Raw genomic sequence first — 14,503 nt, forward strand, 5'->3', positions numbered from 1 at the left:
GAGTATTGAAAGCAAGTGTGTCTACAGATTTAGACACATTTTTAGCTTTTGGGGGGAAAAACAGTGGTATATACACAGTGGGCGTTAATAAGATTTTCTGGGCCAGGGTTCGACCTGCCATTGCACAGGACACCACTTGGGAATAGAAGCTGAAACAAAGGAACAGTCTCATTTTGCCACTGACCCTGGATTCCAAGGGTTCTAATCCCAGCACTGTCAGACTGGGCTCCCAATTGCAAGAAATACAAAATACCAGTGAATGAGGCTCTGTCCTTTCTAAAGTCAATTAAAAGATGTTTGTGGAATTCAATGCAGCCAAAATGAGTTGAAATCACCAGGTTTCTCTTTATTCATGGTAAATTATGGAGCTCTTTTAATAAATTCATCTCTAAATACTGAATACTTGAATACTGTAAGATCTGAAAGCTTTCTTATAAACTTGGATCCTTCTATAGCTGGTAAGAAAATGCAAGCACTTCCTATATTACCAGCACTACGCTGAAACAGTCACAAATCTCTTATTTTGTCACGCAAAAATCTTTGGCTAGGCAGATCATTTCTGAAGGTGCTGAATGTACAGCTGATTCTTTTAATTTGCTGGCTAAACTGGTAAATGACTATAAAGAAGAAGAAATACTACTGAGAAATGTACCCTCAAAAAAAAGGCTGTGTTTAGTTATCTGCAGATCTCACATACAGATAAATGTTTCTCTGTATTTACTTTTACATACTATGATAGGGTAGCTGTTCCCTATGCATTAGCTGTAGGAAGAAACAAAATAATCTTTCATTTAAGAAAAAGAATGTCTTGCTTTCCTCTCTATTGAGCTGATTCTTCATACTCCTTTTCTAGTGTAAAACTATTTCAGGGATGCTTATGCCTTGGACTGGTATATGCTTTGCTGGGTGAAAAAGCTGTCTGGGTGGCCGGAATCAAAGAATTATGGTGAATGGAGTTAAATCCAATTGGAGACCAGTCACAAGTGGTGTCCCCCAGGGCTCAGTATTGGGGCCACTTCTCATCAGTATCTTTACCAATGATCTGTACTACTGACTGATCTATTAATACAAGTCTATGGTAGGTACTTGGGCCAAGCAAAGCCAGCTCTCCTGCATATATCTAAATCTATGTGAAGTTCGTACATGGATCCATTCCACACCTGGTTTTGGATCCTCTGGCCTTGACCACCAGGCATGTGATGGGTTGAAGGTGGAAAGGAAAGCACATTATTGTTGTGGTTTTCCTAGAGCCATCTAACTGAGCTATAAAAGGAGTATGCAAATAGAATGGCATCAAAGAAAGGCAAAATGTGGATTTCTATATATTGTCTCCCTCTCCAGATTTTGCAAGGGTACCTCTAAAAGCTATCTTGTGTTCCTTTTATTATGTAAAGGGGCTGGTGTACAGAAAGACTTGGATTGCTCAAGTAGTAAACATAATTCAGACCTGAGGAGACATTGTACTACATTTAAACATGGTTTTGTCACTTTATGCAACCCTAGTATCTCCGTGCCATTGATGTTTCTGTGTACTTCTCAGAGCTGCTGTTACTGCAGCTCTTGTGGGACAAATATTTTTTGTTCTTTATTCAGGAAGTGAATTTATCCTGAAGTCCATGCACAGTTGCCTGAATAGGACTAAAGTTGTAAGTTTGCTAGAGCCTCTCTGAAAGAGCATTCAAATGAATGGACACTTTAATTGAATTCCAAGGGCATTCAGTTGGGTGGTGGTTTAGATGGTTCTTAGCAAGGATGCATATAACCTTGAATACATCTTCGGCTACTGTGAACACTGCAGATAATGATTCAGTGAGGCTACACCAGCTTGTGCCAATAAGCTTTTCTCTCTGTGTGAAGATACAGGAAGAAAAAGCCTCACACATGGACAGAGACTGTAAGGACACACAGGAAATTGACTGGAACCATGAGAAGACAGAAAATAATCTCATCAATGTTTCATTGGGAAATGGAAAATAATACCTCCTAATAATACCTCCAGCTGATTGTTTTCAAGCACTCACATGATGGTGTGTGAAAAGATGGGAAACTTCTCTTCAGATTCCTGTGGTTGTGCTATTACATCCATATATTACAAACATTACATACATACCATACACTACAAATATTACAGAAAACATTTGAAGGGGTGTTTAAAACTGGTTAACAAATTTTTATTTTTATTTTTAATCTCTAAGATGATTCTCCCTTCACATAGAGCTAACTACATCTTCCCAAAATTCAGATACTGATAACTAAATAAGTAAATGTTTGACATCCTGTTATTCCCACTGGGGAAAAGTCAAGCCTCTCTGCATGAAAACTGTGCTTCTTAAGTAGTAATGTTGAGGGGAAAAAGAAAAAAAAAAGCCCAGTCTACATATCACTGAAGGAGATATTCATGTTGGCTAATGATAACTTAACACATCTACCCCCAAGCTAACCAGAGGCTGAATGAGTCTTCTCATGGGACCTTTATCCAGGTAAAATCCTTATTGAAGTTATGACGCTTCCTTTTTGAAATAATACTAAAAATACCTATACAGCTGCGGGCTGATCTTTGCCTTCCTTTCAAAACCTGATCTGATAAATGGAAATATTTAGAATATCCAAAGTATTATAACTTTGGATGTATGTAAGGGAATGAAGTAGATAAATAGTCCTCGCTTTTTCTACTAGTGTTAGGCTGCCCCAAGTCACACACTGTCTGTAATTGCAAGGACTAGGTGTTTCAGAAGATGAGTTTTCTTATGAAATAAAAGCCATGATTCCCAAGTCTACATTTTTCTCTAAGATCCAAGCCAATAAATATCATTCAAGACTTAAAAGAAAACCTGTAGAAAGGAGAGGCCTAAAACTCGTAGAGGTGTCTCTGAGACCCTGTGTAAGTCAGGGCTGTTCCAGGTATGCTATACCCAAAGTACAGACTTACGGTTCAGGCACAGTTTAGCCAAATTATTTTTTTGTCTTTATTCAATGTTACTAATTGATTCAAGTGTTCCTAATGCTATGTGGAATTCTGACTTACATTCTGACATCTTTTGAGGAATGACTGACGACCTTCATCCATAATTCAGAAGAACAACGAAGTAAGAAATGAGCAGGCTTTTGACATATCACAGACGAGCTCGATAACTTTAGAATTCTAAATCCTAAACTTGGCCCAGTGACTGTGACAGCCTTGCAAAGCAATGAGGAAGCAGTCTGGGATAAATAGGGTCTGAACTAGAATGGCAGTGGCTCTCCCAAATCTGCCTGGCGCCGTGGAAGGGCGTGTTCTGCACTTTTGTTAGCACCACTAGTGCTGAGTCTGATGGCAGACTTATGTCTTCTGACACAGCCAAATTAATCATTTATTAAGTATGATACATTCCTGTATGCCTGTGGGATGAAAAAAATAAATAAAAGTGCATTAACAAAGTAGTCTAAAGTGCAGTAGCCTAAACATACTACAAAGATTTCTTTAGCTTCCACACTGTCACTCAGTACCATCAGACAGTGAGGAGCTGGTGGAAGAAACTGAGGCAGATGGTTTCTCAGACCTTCTCTCATCCTAAGGGCTTCAAGTCCTTGAGTTTCTCTGGAAATCTGTCTGCATTTCCATTCCCCAGTAGGGAATAAAGAGGAGCCATGTCAGCTACCGCTGTATTCTCCCATGGCTGCATCCCATCAGGAATCGCTGCTTGGCAAAGCCCTGTCTTTTATCCTCTAAAAGAGAGAAACACGTGGAGGCCTCCTGCATCACCAGCCTGTCTTGTTTCCACCTCGCACCTTCCCACTCATTTTCCTCTAGCCTTTCCACTGCTTTCCCAGCTTTGTACAAATACCCCAAAACCCGTTTTAGCTTCACAAAACCAAGTGCACAGTGATGCCAGGACTGGCCAGGCTTATCAGCAGGAAGTCTTGAATCCTGCACCAGATGGCTGCGAGACAGCAGTAGCTCTTAACCGTGGGGGAGGCAGAGGAGAACAACCTGACATGGCTATGAGGAAATGTTTTTTTGCTCCACAGTACATTTGTCTCACCATTTGCAGAGTCACTAAGCCATCCGGTATTGCTGTCAGAAGAAACAAGCTCCAGGAAGGGAAGTGGGGAGCACCGCTAAAGATGACGTGCCAACTTCCTGCAGGAAATTTTTCCCTTTATTTCCCTGCTTTCCTGCCTTTCATGCAGGCTATTGGAGAAGTGAGGGGTTCACGAAGGAATGTTTCTGTTTCTTCCTAGGTTTCTGAGGTAAAAAGAATGACAGAATTAGGTGACTGAAAATGAACTCCAGGGTTTTTGTTGTTATTTTTATTATGGGATACTTTGGAGTCAGGGAATGGTTCTGGGAAAGGGGCTTGCTGAGGATGACAGACATTTTTTGTCTATCATTACAGCAGACGACAAAAAGAATAACTGCTTATACACTCTTTTCTTTAGCCTTCAAAGCCCTTGCTTGCTTGTGCTGATGAAACAGACTGTAGCTTGTCCACGTTGCTTGGACCTGACCTGAAATTAAACAAAGCAGACTGTGACATTGGTAAGTCATTTGCTCCCCACACCACATGGGATGTAAGAGCAAGCCATTGTAAAATGCTTCAAAAGTAAACCTCTTGTGCTACTGGGCTGCAGAAACATACGAAAGGTGCATGCACACTGCACAGTGTATAGATAAATTAGATAGATGAGATACTCGCTGGCAACTAGGAGCTAGCTGTGCTTGTGGCTGTACAGTGCCAAGCAGGGTGTGCTACTTGGCACTCTCAGCTGAGCTGCTCCACACAGCTCGATCAGGACAACCTGGCTACCTCCCTCCCTGCGCTATTGCAGCAATGCAGCAGGGGTGTACCTTTGGAGGTTGTTCCTAATGCCAAGTACTTAAAGTCATATCAAAGAATAGGAGGAGGGAAGTAGACCTGGAAACTCAGTCTCCCAGGGCCAGCCAGTCTTGTTCTTGACTGGAAAGGGGAAGAATATTGGAAATGTCAAACCTCACTTCCCAAGGTGACTGGGAATGGCAGCGTTACAAAGCAGATTCATAAACAAACACCACTAAAAAATGAAACATTTTCTTTACCACAGCAGAGTCTATCAACCTGACAACACATCTCCAGATTTAATTTATGCTTCCAAGTGAACTGGCATTTAGAGCAATTTGCATGTGTGTTGTTTTTTTTGTTTGTTTTGTTTCTTTACTAGATTTGCAGCCCTAATGCAGACTGAGCATAGCACATCTCAAATAAACAGACTCCCTGCCCCAACACAGATTCTCCAAAGTAACCGACATCTCCATGGTTCAAACACATGTGCCAGGAGAACTGGAGATGTGTTCAGCTCAAGATGTACAGTGCTTTGCCGATAACATTAACAGATAATGGCAAACAGGAAGAAAACAGTTCCCTCTCAAACTAATTGTTCAAGTCTTCATAAATGATCATGATTTTCCTCTAAAGCTTGCCACTACCTTCCAGTGTCCAGCACATAAGTTCATTATTTAACATCAAGACTTACCAGTTCAGAATTGATTTTTCATCATTCTGGCCCCTTCTTCAGCAAGGATTTCTCAGTGCTCAAAACACAGCAATACTGAGAAATCTATTTCCAGAGGGAATACCTTTGGTCCCTTACCATATACTGCAAGCAGCCTCAGAGGCTCAGGGTGCTGGCTGAACAATGTTACACCTGGCACGGAGAAACACAGGTGTATTTCTCCCTGATAGAGAAGCCAGGAAAAGCCAAAAGCTTAGAGCTCCCCAAAAATGTAGAAGCAGATCTCCCACAAACCTCCCCTTCTCCACTCTCCCTTAGATGAAAGAAATCTCATTAGTATCAAAACCCCTGTTCTGTTTCCTTTGTGTTCTCTAGATGTGTTGTTCAGAAACTCTATAAACCTTTTAGGCAGGTGATAGTTTACCTGCATATCTAACCAGGAGAAAGGCTATTTGGCTATCTTGAAATTACTTACTTTTTCTTCACCTTTCAATGTTTTTGCCAGACGACAAGGGAATCTAAACAGTGCCATCTGATAGAGGGGATTGAATCACACTTTGCAAACACAGAACAGGTGGAGCAAATAGCACACCTTCAAGGTGTAGGCTGGGATACGTTTACATATATATCTGAAAACTCAACAGTCATTCTAGGCCATTGATACAGAGAAGAAAATTTTAAAAATGCCATCAAATACAGTATTTTCTAGGAATAGCTCATCCAAATTTATTTTAAAAATTAAATAACCTAGAAAAAATAATTAAAGAGTTCTTTAAAAATAGAAACAGCTTAAGAAATAGAAATAGAGGATTTGGAGAATTCATACTTATTTGACATTTTACTGGTAAGGACTGTTATTTTTCATTAGGTGTGTATTACATGTTTGAAAGAACCTGGTGGTTTTTTTTGTTGCTTTTTTTTTCCCCTTAAGTCACTGCAAAAACAAACAAGCAATGTTGTTGCTTATTACTCTTATAGTAACAAATACAAACAAACACATCTCTTCCTATTTTAGTCAGCTGTATGAAATTTGTAGTTAATTGCTTCTCTAATGACTTTGGACCTGGGGAAAAGTGTTGGTGGAAGGAAGGCAATTATATATTAGATGACTGCTGAATAAATTGTTGCAATAGTTGTAGTAGGGAAAAGAGCTTATCCTGTAATAAGTATAACCAAAATATGCTGAGAAGGAAAAACACAATTCTGAATGAGCTTGTTCCTGTTTGCTTTCAGGGTTGTGGTTGTCACACAAAAAGGTAAACTCAGGTCCTTTGCAAATGGTCCTGCTGCAATCTGTTTTGGAGACACACATGGAGGCACAGGATCCTCCTCAACTGCCTGGGAGCTGGTGTGAGCTGATCTGTAGGCAATGGGATGTCTCTGGATGTACTGTAAAGCCAGCATGAGCAGGGTAGTGCTAGGGCATCTTCTAGTTCACAACAACGCCCTGAGAGCAAACATAACAGACTATGGGAGACTCGGTTCAATCTTGGGGAGTAGGAATTATAGTCATATCATATCACTGACAATTTTTATTCTCTTCCTCAGTCCACCCCCCCTTCCTCGTGGTTCACTTTCTTGGGCTATCTTGTATCAGTGCTCCTCTCTGTAGCTGGGGTCACATCAAGCTATGAAGGACTTAAGCTTGACTCTCTTTGAAGTGTAAAGAACTGATTACTGGTATCAGTCTGTATTGTCTGTCATGTGCAATTCTAATTAGAAAGCAAAACCTTTTTCTGCTGAGAGACAAGCAAATGAAAATGTATTCTCTTTTTCTGCACATTTCCATTAAAATGACTTGGTTTCTTTTTCAGTGGAATGTGCAAAGAGTAAAAACAAGCATTTTCAAATCAAAAATGAGCATATTAAGTCTTCATTTTCTTAATGAGAAACAGAGGCTGGTGCAACTTAAGTGCAAAGGGGAAGAGAGACAGCAAAACTACCAATACAGCAAGAGTAAACTGCAGTGTTTGCAAACCACTACATTTTCTTAGACAGTCTCAAGCACTGTGGGTATCTATACCCATGTTTCATACTGACATGTGCAATACCCACCCAGGACGATGAGAGAGGGTCTGAACTGGTTGAGGACTTTCACTGCCAGAAACAATAAGAACGAGATGGCCCTAAATGTTGCTGCTTGCCCCTAGCCATGTTCATGGTGGAAGCTGTTATTCGCTTTTTGGCCTCCTGCCCAAAAACATAAACATGCAATTAATGTTAAAAGTAAAATGGGATCAAACCAAGCCCTCCTTCTCTCAGCAGCTATAGAACTGGAAGGTTTTCCTCCTTCTGTTCTCCCAAACCCTGGTGCAAAGCCAGAATAATAACTGGCAGCTGGTGTGGAGCCGAAGTTTAAGCTTTGTATCTGACAAGGCTTTTATAAAACTAATATGCCCTTAATAGTATCCCTTATTATACCTATAGATGAGAAGAAGGCTGGTGATTAGGTGTTCATGGCATGTAAAGGCAGGAGCCCTTCTTGAAGAGATTGTATGTGTGGTGTGTATATTTATTTAGCATCTATTGCTTTATATTGATTTTTAGCATCACATCTTGATTTATTGCTTGTCAGTGCCATGGTTATGGACCTACTGCAGGTGAATGCTACCAAGTGTTATATATTTCAGCAATGACTTATTTTCATGTTAAAGTATAAAAAAGGAAAATAAGGATGTCTGCAACTCCCTAGTCCTGCAGGGTCTGCTTGCTGCAGAGCTACACTGAGACTGTGTCCCAGGCTGCCTTATGCTAATGATCCACAGCTCAGTGAAGTCAGCCTGAACTGTCCCCCTCAGCCTTCCATGGTTATATCAAGTCAGGTTGTTGTGCAGTCCATCTGTAATCTGTGCTGCAACTGGCACAAGATTAGCTGGGGGAGGGCAGGGGGTTGGATAAGTTGAGAAAGACTGTAGACAAAAATCCAGGTGCCCCAAAACAACCACTTTTCTGACGTTCTCTCTATCCATTTTTGACCTGGGGATTAAAAAAAAAAAAAAAAAATCCTGGTTTAAGGCAAGATTTTCCTCATTTGGCTAAACTGTTGCATCTGACTGTGAGCCTATTTTGTTTTAAATTAGTATGTATGGAATTAAGCCAAATGGTGGAACTATAAATTTTAAATCAGATACAAAATTGCCACCGCCAGGTGTAAAGGACCATAGAATCATTAAGGTTGGAAGAGACCTGCAAGATCATCTAGTCCAACCACCACCCTACCACCAACATCACCCACTAAACCATGTCCCTAAGCGCCAGGTCCAACCTTTCCTTGAACACCCCCAGGGGTGGTAATGGCACCACCTCTCTAAAATTTACATAAAAAAAAAAAAAGGTTTTATTCAATATATATTCAATATAAGTTCATTCAGTCGGTTTCCATCTGTTCAAAAAATACTCCAGGAATTCATGAGAAGGCTTTATGATAGCTAGGGAAAAAATGTTGATAGCATCCCCATGTTATGGCTGATGAAATCTCTCATGTTCTTGCAACAACATTAAGAACAGTCAGGAAAATTTTGTAAGCTGCTGTATTGGGTTTACATGGCAAGGTTTTAGTAGCGGGGGGCCGCAAGGGTACCCTCTGTGAGAAGAGTCCAGAAGCTGCCCCATGTTAGATAAGGGACAGATTTGGCTGGCTCCAGAAGGGACCCACCGCTGGCCAGAGCCAAGCCAATAACCGATGTTTGTGCCTCTGTGAGAGCAGATTTAAGAAAAGAGGGGAAAAAAAAAAAAGAATGAGGAAAAAAAAAAAAAAAGAAAGGAAAGAAATGTGGCACAACAGCAGCTGGGAGAGTGAGGAGTGAGAACCAGCCCTGCAGCCCCCAAGGTGAGTGCAGCAGGAGGGCAGGAGGTGCTCCAGGCACACAGCAGCAGTTCCCCTGCGGCCTGTGGAGAGGCCCCTGGTGGAGCAGGCTGTCCCCCTGCAGCCCACGGGTCCCACACGGAGCAGATCTCCACGCTGCAGCCCGTGGAGGAGCCCCCGGTGGAGCAGGTGGATGTGGCCTGGAGGAGGCTGCGGCCCATGGAGAGCCCCCGCAGGAGCAGGCCCCGGGCCGGAGCTGCAGCCCGTGGAGAGGAGCCCACGCAGGAGCAGGGGTCTGGGGGGAGCTGCCGCCCGTGGGGGACCCGTGCTGGAGCAGTTTGCTCCTGGGGGATGGACCCCGTGGTACGGAGCCGTGTGGGAGCAGTTCTTGAAGAGCTGCTGCCTGTGGGCAGCCCCCGCAGGCTCAGTTGGGGAAGGATGGCATCCCGTGGGAGGGACCCCACATTTGAGCAAGGGCAGAGAGTGACTGTGAAGGAGTGGTGGAGGTAAAAATGGGTCCGTGGAAGTGCTCTGCAGGAGCAGACTTGCCCTGTGCCTGCTTGGCGGGGTTTTCCTTGCGGGGATTTGCATACGGAGAAAAGCCAGGAGATGCCAGAGGGAGGTGGGTGACGGAGGTCAGGCAGTCCAGACAGGGACAGGTTGCTGGGACTGCCAGGCCTTAAACTTTGGGTCAGTAACGGGTAGGACAAGGAGTAACAGCCCATGTGGTCATGAAGGAGTCAGTAGGACCCTAAGGTGCCCTGGGTCTTCCCCGGACTTCTTCCCACCCCTGGGAGGCAGAGGTGGGTCTCATCCTCAGGAGAGGAAACAGGGACAGGCTGACCCATGAGGGAGAAAAATATGGAGCCTGCCTGAGGCTTTCTTTGTACTTCATGTTGCTAGTTTGTAACGCAAAGACCGAATAATCATGAGGACCACATAAGTTTTGTCTTGTTAGGAAAAGAAATAGAATGTGCCCATTAATGCTAATGAAAACTAGTGATCTTTTTGCAAAATGACAGTTCCGTTTATATAAGGTAAATATGAAGAGGGAACCAAACTCTGAGTAACATTTAAGAACTAAGCAAGATAAAGAGGTGTGTTGTTTGCACAAAAAGCTTAATGAAATTGCTACTTTCTTCCTCTGCGCAACATGCAGACATAGCACTGAGTAATTAACTTGATATCTTTGGATTACTCCCAAACCATATTCAACTTCATTACACACCCACAAAGGAATGACTGCTTCTGCTTCCATCAGTGTCAGGACTGTGCAGTCAAGTCCTATACTGATTCTGTGGATTACAGGCTGGCTTTTCTAGGATCCCAAATTGCTAGTATATTCTGAAGCTAGAATCTTCTCTTGCTCTCAGTTTCTCACAAGTTACCTGCTTCATGGTTTAACTCACCTCCAGTTCTCTCTTGGTTGGAAAGAAGTGGGTAAGCTCTCCTAGGAAAAGAAACCTTCAGGACAGCTGGCCCTGTAGACTTCTCTGGCTACGAACTACATATGGCGATTATACGACATACTAACCCCTGAAAATGTGTAAGAATATAGCAGGCAAAGAATCAAGTTCTTCCTGTGCAATAATTTACTATACAAAAGGAAAAAAGCTCAGTATTTGCTGTCCCAAGATTAAAAAAAAAAAAAAGAAAAAAAGGCAAACAAAAACCCTGGTGTTTCAGTCATCTGTGTTGACTATGTGAGACTGAATCAATCAGGCAAGATAAGGCCTTGAAACTCAGACATCTTATACGTTGGCAAGTGATAGAACACAGGACACAGGGACAATCTTGTTCATGATCTCTGTGGTCAGTGAAGAGTTAGCTGATAGGGCATGAAAGAGCTCTAGCTGAAGAGAACAGACAGACTACAAAATAGCAAAGGAGGTGAACAAACCTCACGTTCTTTTTAATCTTATAGAGGAAGATCTGGATATCTTGCATCACAGCACAGTCTCAGGTTTGGGGCTCATTTGATTAAAGGAAAGGCTGTCTGTGTTTTTCTTTCTTTTTTTCTTTTTTTTTTCTCCTTTGGTTTTGTTTCATTCAAAAATGCTCTTCTTTTTCTGAGAACTTCAGCTTTTATCTTCATGAAGCGAAATACTGTATTAAAGTTGTGATTCTGTTTATTCTTAAATCAGAGGAAATCCTAATTATATTTACAGTAATCTCCTGAGCAAGACGTGTCCTAAACTAAATGCGGATGACAAACCCTGGCCCAAGACAAGACACAAAATCTGTGTCTGCACATCAGTGTACGCTTTCAGTCATTTATTGTAGGTGTATTTGCACACAGATCTTTACTTCCTGTTTAGGTGCAAGCATAAAGAGAGGCATGCTAAGAACTGTGCAAATACCTACTCATGTATGTGGTGGACAGACATATATATCAGGAATATTTCACATTGATTTAAAAGCGTAAACTACATTAATGAGCATAAGGATTGAAATTTAGAGCTCTCAGAAAATACAGAAACTGAGGTTGTCAGTGGTCCTATAGTGGCTCTATTTAGGTCCTTGTGAACGTCTCTTGTGTTATACAGTTACCATCAAATAGGAAGCCTGCACTTGACCTGAACCTTTGACTGCTTTTTTAATGTTTTAAGCTTAGAAAAACAGAACTATTCTTTTCTTTCAGTTCTTCCTCATGCACTGCTCACTCTGTGCACTCCATGAGCTAACAGCATTCCAGGGCCCCTGGTAAGAAAATGCAGATTGGGCTGCTATATTATTGGAAAAAAAGGATTTAGAATCATCGCACAGACTAGTAACATTTAAACTAGGGAAGTAACTAATAGAAAAGAAATAGCAAAGCAATTGAATCATAGAATATCCTGAGTTGGAAGGGACCCACAAGGATCATCAAGTCCAACTCCTGGCTCCACACAGGACCAGCAAAAATAAGACCAGATGTCTGAGAGTGCTGTCCAAACGCTTCTTGAACTCCATCAGGCTACATGGGTAGCCTTGAGCATTCCCTCAGGTCCTGTCACTGTCCCCAGAGAGCAGAGCTCAGCGCCTGCCCCTCTGCTCCCCTCGTGAGGGAGCTGCAGGCCGCCATGAGGCCTCCCCTCAGTCTGCTCTGCTCTGGGCTGAACAAACCAAGGGACCTCAGGCACTCCTCATACATCTTCCCCTCTAGACCCTTCACTATCTTTGTTGCCCTCCTTTGGACACTTATAATTTTATATCTTTCTTAGACACAGAGTACTCGAGGTGAGGCTGCACTAGGCTGAGCAGAGCAGGACAATCCCTTCCCTCAACCAGCTAGCAATGCTGTGCTGGATGCACGCCAGGGTACAGCTGGCCCTTTTGGCAGTCAGGGCACACTGTGGACTCATCTTCAACTTGCCATCAACCAGAACCCCCAAATCCCTATCTGCAGTGCTGCTCTCCAGCCTCTCATTCCCCAGTCTGTACATATATCCAGGGCTGCCACATACTGGGTGCAGAATTCAGCATTTGTTCTTGTTAAATTTCCTGTGGGTGGTACAGTGTTTGCTTTATGCAGACCACCCACTGGGGGCTGCTATGTGATCCTGCCATCTTATGGACCCATGGCTAATTTAAGGCACAGACCACAGCCTTCATGCCATTCCAGCAACCTGCAAGTCAAGTAAAATGAGCTGGGCAGCAACTGAGGCATTTACCCCACTGCACAGTCCCCATGGGTATATTTAACTGGTATGTTAAAGAACTAGAAGCATAGTTCCCTAAATATGCTTGGGAAGGTAACTTCAGGGCTGAGGCCAAAAAGAAATTGTACTTTGATGGAATAATTAAGCCTTTTTACTATCTGACTTCCTCATCCAGATCAGCTTGTCTAGCATCTGTATTTATGGTTTAGCACAGTCTAAAAAAAAATGCTGTGTAAGTTACTGTACAAATTCTTATCAAAGAAGGCAGATGTTAACTGATGCCTGGTGCAAAATTTCTGAGAGAAGAGATCTTAGCTCTGAACAGTGTCTTTCTTAGAGCAAGAAGGGCAGTTCTAAGAGCAGTGGGTGCTGCATGATAGGTGAAAATGTGAAGTGAGACATTTATTGACCCCTGTTCAGTTACCCTATTGAAAAGTTTAAGTGGGTGTTTCAGATATATCTTGAAGCATTGCTAGTGGTGATTGTAAGGATGTTGTAGCAATATTTATCTGAAAGCGTTACAGTCAATGGGAAAGGCAGCAGGAGGAATTTGAAGACCAGTAAAGCAGAAAGGGTGGTGTTGCAGAGAAATAGTTGACTACACTCCACAGCCATTTTTGATCAACCTAGGAGCTGACGATAGATGGGAGATTCAGTAAGGTTGGCAGCTGAGGCATCACAAACCCCACAGACTGAATCAGAGGAGCTGACCCAGGACATTCTGGTTTCACATACAAGTAACTGGAAAAGCTTGGTCCCTGCTGCATGGCTCAGAGAATGGATTCCTCCACCCCATTTCCCTCATTTTTTTAGCCCATGAGCCCTTCAGGCCAGGGGTTGTCTCACACATTGGCCATCTGGGCTTTATTGTAACACAGATTATAACTACTCAGGGTTGTACTGAGGGATGTTACTGATTCTCAAAATCTCACCATGATTCCTGAGCAAAGTTTGTATTTTCTTTCAACAAAAATACTTCATTCCATTCTTAGAGCAGGGCAAGGCTAATCATTATTATTATCTTGTAAGGGAGTGATAAAACACAGTGACACACACGAAGCAGCTGTCACAGCTTCTCTCAGCCAGCCTATCAGCCCTGTCTGCCTCTTTACAACAGTAATAATGACAGTGCCATGCTGATGTCAGAGACAGGAAGCGCTGTAGGAGGGTCAGAGCATCACTGAGTTTGTCCTGTTGCCCAAGGCGACTCTGAGTATACACAGACCTTTGCATGCTGTGTGAAAAGACATTATTTTCATGGCCCATGTCTTGCTTAATTATCACTTCACAAGATAACTTTTTTTTTTTAACCTCCTTGCCTATTCTTTATAAAGATCTCTCTGAAGTAGAAAAGGTCAGCTATGGAAAAAATCATAGCAGAAACTAATGCTAAATAAAGGTTAGGTTATTTGATTTGACTCATGTGTAAACAGCAATTATGTTTTCTTCTTTGTGATTTATTAGAGAGGGAACTGATAGAAATATCTATATTTAGATTGTCTGAAAGATTTCATTATAATGGGCACTTGAGGCTTTTTCTTTGCTCGAATAAGCCTGATGTTTGACAGGACAGCCCTGTAGCTGCAGG

The 14,503-nt window shown here is 42.3% G+C and overlaps 1 protein-coding gene and 1 long non-coding RNA gene across 9 annotated transcripts in view; one reads left to right on the top strand and one right to left on the bottom strand.

The window, feature by feature from the left end:
• Positions 1 to 533: 533 nt before the first annotated feature.
• Positions 534 to 5,926, bottom strand: LOC308195075. 6 transcript variants are annotated; one of them, XR_013951231.1, is made up of 4 exons: positions 5,894 to 5,926; positions 5,491 to 5,661; positions 4,406 to 4,488; positions 534 to 4,225 (listed from the first exon to the last, which is right to left on the bottom strand). It is a non-coding gene; the product is annotated as an uncharacterized lncRNA (long non-coding RNA). The 6 variants fall into 6 exon arrangements; XR_013951232.1 differs by lacking the exon at positions 5,894 to 5,926 and having other exon boundaries at positions 534 to 3,378; positions 3,540 to 4,225; positions 5,491 to 5,865; XR_013951233.1 differs by lacking the exon at positions 5,894 to 5,926 and having other exon boundaries at positions 534 to 3,705; positions 4,023 to 4,225; positions 5,491 to 5,863.
• A 175-nt stretch (positions 5,927 to 6,101) lies between these two features.
• The window catches only part of GPRIN3 (GPRIN family member 3), a 62,519-nt gene continuing 54,117 nt past the window's right edge, over positions 6,102 to 14,503 (top strand). For all 3 annotated transcript variants that reach the window (XM_080591865.1, XM_080591863.1, XM_080591864.1), the window contains exon 1: positions 6,102 to 6,313. The gene's annotated coding sequence lies outside the window, so the exon portion shown is untranslated. The remainder of the gene's footprint in view (positions 6,314 to 14,503) is intronic.

This window comes from Anser brachyrhynchus (genome assembly GCF_964034855.1).
Source record: "Anser brachyrhynchus genome assembly, chromosome: 4".
NCBI classification, from domain to species: domain Eukaryota; kingdom Metazoa; phylum Chordata; class Aves; order Anseriformes; family Anatidae; genus Anser; species Anser brachyrhynchus.